Genomic DNA, 8,299 nt, shown 5'->3' on the forward strand with positions numbered 1-8,299 from the left:
TTGACGTACGCGTACGCGCACGTAAAGTCGCGCGAACTGAAAATTAAGGTACCTGACATTCAACCTTGACCTGAAGATTATGCTCACTTAATATGATTCAGAAATGACGAATGGTTAAGATTATATGGGCTCATCAACGTTTTGAGGAAAGAAAGATGTGAGGGTCAGAAAAAACAATTTTTTTGACCATGATGACGTCATCAAAATCTAAAAAGAAGTCAAATATATGAAAGAGAATTGTCTCAGCTATAACATACTGAAAGTTGGAAGACGATCGATCAAGGATAAGCGAGATACGCGTATTTTCAAAAATGACGTCATAGCTATAAATCACTTTCTTTGAATTCAGACGCCAATATGATGGCGTCACAATGTCCGATCTGCCATTATGATCTCTAAAATCATATTTACAACTCATGTGCTTTCTGAGTATGTAATAAAAAATGGGGGTCACCTTTCAACCTAAGGAGCTATAACTGATTAAAAATAGGTCTGATTTTAGAATAATTTCACTGTATAGCGGCACAAATACGCACAAAGATACTTATGTTTGATGCGCACGTACGGTATTGCTATTGGCCAAAAGATGACCGAAAAGAATGGAAATTTGTGAAAACAATGTCGGGAACCCAAAATATGTAAAATAACGTGATTTCTAGCTTCCTTACGTGCTGCGCAAGTAAAAATGCGCGCGCGTAGTGGAAAATTTCAAAAAAATTTGAAATGCTCAAAATGGCCTAAAACGTGCTCTAATTTAGTCAAAAAGTGATTTTGAGCATTTTAAAAATTTGACGCACGCGTACGCACGCGTACGCACGCGTAGGGAAGCGCACGCGTCAAATTAGGGTACAGTACATTCAACATTAACCCGAAGTTAATGCTTACTTAATACGATTTCGAAATGGTAATTGGTTAGGCTGATATTATCGATAATGTAAAAACCCAAAATTACGCGTAGATGACGTCAGGCATGACTGAGCGCGTTGAAAAGCTTACCATGACTATTCCAGACCAAGCCAAATGTTCGTTGACAGCGATTGTTCGTAACTCGTAGCATTTCTTTGAGATATCGTGCGAACAGAAAAGGGGAGAAAGAAAGAAGAATAAAAAAAAGATGATGATGATCCTGACAATAACAATAGGTGATCCGCTAACGTTAGCGGATCACCAATAATAATAATAATAATAATAATAATAATAATAATAATAATAATAATAATAATAATAATAATTTATTATTATTGGTGATCCGCTAATCTTAGCGGATCACCTATTGTTATTGTACGGAATCATCTTCAACTTTTTTATTCTTCTTTTTATTTATGACGTTATTACTTTTTATACTCGTTTGAACGTACTCGCTTATCTTTATTGATTGTCTCCCACCTGTGAGTAAGTTATAGCTAAATCAATTCTCTTCCGGACGTGTCCCTTTATTTTTTATTTTGGTGACATCATCATGGTCAAAAAGAATGCATTTTTTGGAGCCTTCTCATCTTTCTTTCTTAAAAGATGTAAACACATTGAAAATAGAGGGCGGCAGACTGTATTTCGACACTATCAGACCGATAGTTCATATACTGTAAAGGCAAAATTCGTGTGGCATTACCAACCAACAGGGGGTTTTAAATTAAACTTGACAAGGTTTAAATTCATGTGCCATTACCGTCGTCAAGCACGTCGTATAAGGTATTCGTACTTGTGCGTTAAAATTTTAAAATTGTTAATATCACTTTGCAGATAATTTAAAGCATGTTTCAGGTCATTTTGAACATTCCAAAACTTTCCAAAATTTACGCACCGTACGCCTCATTCCCACTCCCACAATATTTCACCATTATTTATGTCATCATTAGGAATGACAGGATTCCTGATGACATAAATAATGTTGGAATATTGAATCCCAACACGATGGCATGCATTTCGATACTTGAAGAATGTATTATACTATCTTATCTGGGAATAATCAATGGACCTTTAACTGTTTACAATTTTCAATTTAATTTTTGAAGATAATTTTAAGTTGTTTTCTGCCTGCCAATTTGTTTGTGTTGTTGGAGTTGCTATCAGGAGCCACTTGATAGTTTTTATAGCTTTATGGCAATCCTTGGAAGGCAGCACCATGTTTTGTTTTTATGTTTTTCCGGAAATTAAATTTGAATTCAATTGAATTGAATTCAATCATCATAGTCTGCAACTTACAAATGATAACCAATGTCGCAGACCCAGAAATTTTAAGTATTTAATTTTTTTTTTTCCTATATTTGAAGAGGGTGACATTTCCAGCTAAGCCAAGGTGGTCAGCTAATATTCAGGGGCCATCTCTATCTCTTATACAGTGGCAAATGAAGAAGCTAGAGGCTCGGGGTAAGGCTTCTTGGGCCCTACTGTCTTTGGGGCTGGGGATGGTGCACGGTCTAAGTGAGGTAAAAAGATAAGCTCTTCATGTATTTCTTTTACAATTTTTGCTCATTAAAATGCTTGTTTGGCCAATTTGGGGCCCTTGGGGCCAAGGACTAAGGTATAATTTTTTTTTTATAGCAGTGGCACCTCTTATTAGTCAATGGCACTCTCAGTTTTAAATGAAATTTGTTATTCTTTAATCATTTTTTTATATTTAGGGGTGGCCGAGTCTGCTGGGTTCCCCCTGACTTCACACCTAAACAAAGTATTGTATTTAATAACGTTTATTGATAATCATCTAACCAATCATTTGAACTTAATTAAACTAAACTAAAACCAAATATTTGATAATAATTTTTTGGTACATTTGCATTTGTTTTTTTGTTTTTTTTTGTTTTTTTCTTCTTCTCTGTTGTTGTTAAGTGCCTCGAGGTTGTGTCAACGTGAGGCGCTATATAAATCCAGAATTATTATTATTACAAGTTTAGTTTAGGCCTACCTGAATTCTAACAGATGTTAAAAATCTTCTGCATTTTATGTCGCCAAATGGCATTCGTAACCCTACGGTTATGGACTGTAAAGAAGAAAAATTAGTAGTAGTCGTATTTAATAATAATAAATAATAATAATAATAATAATACTGGCAATAATATGTTCAACTTTTTAATTAGTATGCAGTACTAATGTATGCAAGGTGTTCCATACACCTTGCATATGATTATCATTTAAAAGATCGTTCATTACCCTAATTGGTAATACATTGGTATAACTTACTAATATTCATTTAAGTTTTGTATATATACTCTTAGGAGGTTTTTGGTTTGTTTTCTGTTTGTACTGAAGATAAGTTGAAGAGTAAAACCCGAAACATGTTAAAAGAATCTCTGCATATTAAATTGAAAAGTCCAAATCTCAATTTTCAACTCAAAAACTTACTTACAATAATAATAATAATAATAATAATTTCTCTAAATCAGACTTAAGGGGAATATATTTTGTGTTAGCATCATGTTATTTTCCTCTTAACATTTTTTTAATTGTTCTTTAATTTCTTCATTGTCTAATTTAGGTTTTAGTATCATAATAATAATAATAATAATAATAACAATAATAATAATAATAATGGCTTTGAAGTTATATAATAATAATAAATAATAGTTAAAGATGTTACACTTTAAGTAATTATATACAAAAATATACCAACAAAGTAATTATCAATTTTTTCATTTTTATATAAAATCAATAACATAATAACATTTCATAGAGTAACTTCCAGGCATCTGCCCAACAGCAGTTACTATAATATGTGAAATTTATCTTGCAGTTGGTACTGGAAATTACTATTATAATTTTTGCATTCTTTTGTGCTATAATTTTGCATACAGTAATCCAGCTGGTTTGACACAGTTGGTATTGACAATTATTATAATTTGTACATTTCTTTCTATAATTTTGCATACAGTAATCCTGATGGTTTGATGGTACAGTATTGTTTTCTTTTTTTCACTCTCTTTAGGACTTCAGTATTCTGTACTGTTTGATGGAAGGAATTGAATTGTTTTTTTTAATGGGTGAAAAGATAGCAAGGGGAAATACTACGATGTGATGAGCAGTGTAACAGACATGCTTTTCTGTTTAAATGATCTCTATCAACTCCCTATACAACATTTAATATAGCAAAATACAATGGTGATCGCAAACAATATAATCATACCATATATATTCGCGTTTAAGGCGACCCGCATATAAGACGACACCCCAGTTTGAGAAGATTTTTGGACGAGTTTTGTATGTCGGGCGTATAAACGACCTCTCTGTTTAAACGTCAGAATTCCTAGTTTTTTCTGTTATTTGTGGTTTTGATATTGCATATAGCAAAGGTTTATCTTCCAAAATAATACCGTATTTAAAATTGCGTTCATTCATACTAACATTTAGTAGCTTAAGTGCAGTAGTAAATTTGCACGTTATGGACGATCCACACATAAAACAAACATGATTTAATAAAGTAAATCTAAAATTTATATGCCATGTGTACAAGACGACCTCCTGTTTTCCAATCGTAATTTACTATTTTAAGCCTCGTCTTATATATTATTTGCGAATGAATAAAATGGACAATACCCCTACCTCCAATTCACTTCTTACAAGTGGCTCCTCTGGCAATTTCACCTAGTGAGATAAAAATTAAAAGATGCAAGATTTCAATTTTCTTTTGTATTACTAAAGTTTTGAAAATGATTTAATAAAAAATATCTTTCATATGACTATATTATATTCAGTTTTTTGTGCTGTCTGTGGTTGTCGTGTTAAATGTTGTTTATTCTCGACTATTCTTGATTATTAATGTACTGTAAATGTGAGGTGCTTTATTAAAGCACCATATAAATGAAATAAATAACAAAATTAAAACACTGATTGTGCAGACCCTCCTTACTTGACAAATATGACTTTTTAAAATATAAAAATCATAAAAAACATAAAAAGCAAACAAATGCAGTGCTAGCACCAGAAAAAAAAAAGGTTCCAACATCCTTGAGAATTGACCCACACCCCCCTCAGTTCTAATGTGGTTAGGGCTGAGGTGAGCACACATATTAAAGAATAGTCATCTTTAAGTGCTCAAAATAAAGAATCTCAAATTGTAATGCTTTTTAAAAGCAGTGTTCCCAGATCGAATGATTGGGTTCTACCTAAACATACTGGTAAATGTGCATGCTCATGTGTCTGTGATGTGCCTGTACTTCATGTACTGGTAGGCCTACAGACTGCAGACTTGACCTTGGGTTTATCTACTGTTGGGAGGAACATTCTTTTTACTTCTCCTCCCCCAATCTTATGACGTCCATGATTACTCATCACAAGTAATACTGTAGCTGGAGGCCATTAATATGAATACAATATAATTTTTTCATTTTCAGTCTTAAATTGATCTTGGGCCTCTAGCATTTAAGCCACCACACTATACTTTATTATACAGATATTGCCTGCTTAGAGGTGTAATATAACATTTGATATCCCCGAGGGAATTATATTTTTTTCGAGGGATTGTATATATATATATAGAAAATATAGTCCTGAGAAAAAAATTCCTAAGGGGATATCAAATGTTATTATTACACCGATAGAAAAGGCAATATCTGTTATATTACATAGCCAAAAATAGATGCAAATAATTAACTGAACACATTACTTAAAATATAAAGAACTTTTATTTAACTTTTACACAATATCTGTTACATAGCCAAAATACTTCATATTTACCGTCACTTTTTAAAAATGTTTCTGTAGTCCGTAGCGTTATCATTGATCGTTTAGCGTACAATTCACTGTTTGCTCTCCTTACCTCAGCAAAGATTGACCGGAGAAATGTGTTGAGCTCTGTTGCTGTGAAATTTTCAATGCAAGTAGGCCTAGGACTAATTGATGATTCCTTGGCCTTACAATATTCACTGAGTAGGCCTACAGTACATTAACGGATGAATTCACAACAAATTTTGTACTCTGAGAATCCTTTTCGTCAATAACTCTATCCAATTTGTCTTCGTCAAGAGATTTAAACTTAGGCCTATTTGAAGTCGCCATTTTCGAAGCGGTGGGCTTACATATTCACAATTCGTGAGCGATCGATCGTGCGCTCGACTAGCATTCACTACAGGCGCAATGCGGGTGTAATCCGGTGACGTCAGAGACCAGTCACTTTTCAAAGTTATTTTCCCTATGAGGAAATATAACGTTTCCGATCCTCGTAGCGCTAGTCACGCGATGCCATTTCGACCAATCACGTACTCGTATTTACATAGGCTATGTAATATAACAATATAATATTTTTGTGAATTAGTCATGAAAACTGTATTTGAAATGGAAGGACCATGACAAAGGAAACGCAGTAGCATCTACGAATGGTTAGTCATTCTCATTTCTTAAACATTGAATATTACTATAAATATATTTTTTTCTTTAATCTTTGGTTTATCTTGTGTTGCATATGGACTTGGTGCAGGTGGTGGGTAAGCTGAATCAGGCAGATGTTGAACCGATACTGCATCCTTGGTTGTCTTCTTTCCTCTTCTTGTGAAATTTTCTTCTTCACTACCCTACAGAATTGGCTTAGAATTTAATTTTAACCAAATAAAAAATAAAATTCATTCAAATCAATTACCAAATAATTCATTCTGCAAAAATCATAAATGTAAGGAAAATGTTATAAAGATAAACTTTCTCAATCTGAGAATTATATTTATATAAATATTTGGCAATCATAAAAGTATAGCAATTGACAGTCAAAACCCTTACTGTGGTCATATGGTTGATATCATGTGTAAGCGTAAGAAGAGGAAATGTTTTAAAACATAAACATTTCCTTTTCTTATGCTTTCACAGCAGCAGAACCAACAACAATCAACAATAACAATGGGAATTATATTCCCAATCACATTTTTGAAAATAATTATAATCAGTGATTATATTTCTTAAGCCCTGTCCAGACTATCACATTTTATTTGACAAAAACATGACATGCCTAAATATGGTTATGATGACATCACATCATGCCATATATAGGCACATCAAGACTATATATAAGCACAACAGTTTTTTTGTTAAAGAAAATTTGATAGTGTGGGTAGAACCTTAGAAATGATGATAACTACTTGATTACTTTATTATGGATAATTTTTTTTCAAATGCACCAAGTGCAGGAGTGTTAAATAATTATGTTGTCAACTTACTCCCAAGGTAATAACCTTGCCCTTCCAAGCTGGTCCAGAAAATCTTTGGAACCGTTCTTTGATCTTTTGAAAATGAGCTACTTGTCGTGGTTTTGTAATTTGTTCTTCAAAATCTGCTGCCTAGTAAATACATAATAACAAGCAGGACAATACAGCCAAAATTTTAAGATATAAAAGAACTAAACATATATAATAATATAATAATATAATATAGTTAACATGTAAAAAAAAATTAAATGAATACCTTTTTGTCATTTTCTTCTTACTTCTTCTGCCAAAAGTTAGACTTTTTGGATTCAAGCTCCTCAGCTGAATATTCTGGGGAAAAATATATTGTACTATTATGCAAAAAAAAAAAAAAAATGGTAATAAAGACAGATATACATATAATTTTACTACTCAAATTTAATTTAATTATCCTTGGATGGATGGAGTGATGCACCTTGTAGGCCATCACCAACTTGAATTTAAGCATCTACGTAACGAATGCGCAAAAGATTTGTAATTTTTAAAATGGGATATTATGTAACTGATTATGCTAAATCAGTTCTCAAATTGATATAAAATCGGTAACTAAAAGTTATGTCCTATAAAATAAAATTAACATGATATGAATCAAACATTATCTATAGCACAATAGTCGTCTTTCACATGTCTTATTTAAATTATTATTTTGATGTGTACAGCAAGAACAAGATCATTAAATGACAATGCATATCTACAATAAAGAAGGTGTCCTATGTTGCTTGTTCATATCACTTTAATCTCCCCACCATCTATTTGAAGAATTTTTTTTTGGCATGTGTGTATTAGGTCACTGTCCTAAATGCATTGTACTGGTACTGAAGATGATATACGGATTTATTTGTTAACCAGGTTCATTTATATCACCAATAAATATCAGTACAGTATTTGGCTTTCGTACAAGAGATTAATTTGGCAATGACTGTTTGCTTTTCAACAAATAATAGAAGCAAAGCAAATTAAAGATGACCTCGATAACAACAGTATGAAGTACAGAAAGTAATCTCAGCAAGGAGCTATAATGTAATATAATTATACTTCAGTATATTACTACAATTTCAACATGTTTATTTGTTATGCAACATATGATTCATACAGTATGGTTAACAGGTATATAGCTGTGAATTAATATTCAGAACAAA

General features: G+C 32.3%; 1 long non-coding RNA gene across 1 annotated transcript; it reads right to left on the reverse strand.

Annotated features, from left to right (window-relative positions):
* Positions 1-2,775: 2,775 nt before the first annotated feature.
* Positions 2,776-7,830, reverse strand: LOC117112354. The gene is made up of 5 exons (XR_004446021.1): positions 7,378-7,830; positions 7,134-7,253; positions 5,668-6,512; positions 4,534-4,575; positions 2,776-2,977 (listed from the first exon to the last, which is right to left on the reverse strand). It is a non-coding gene; the product is annotated as an uncharacterized LOC117112354 (long non-coding RNA).
* Between the last annotated feature and the right edge of the window lie 469 nt (positions 7,831-8,299).

This window comes from Anneissia japonica, unplaced genomic scaffold, assembly GCF_011630105.1.
Source record: "Anneissia japonica isolate Jap-2015-1 unplaced genomic scaffold, ASM1163010v1 scaffold581_len1011336_cov187, whole genome shotgun sequence".
In the NCBI taxonomy this organism is placed as follows: Eukaryota; Metazoa; Echinodermata; class Crinoidea; order Comatulida; family Comatulidae; genus Anneissia; species Anneissia japonica.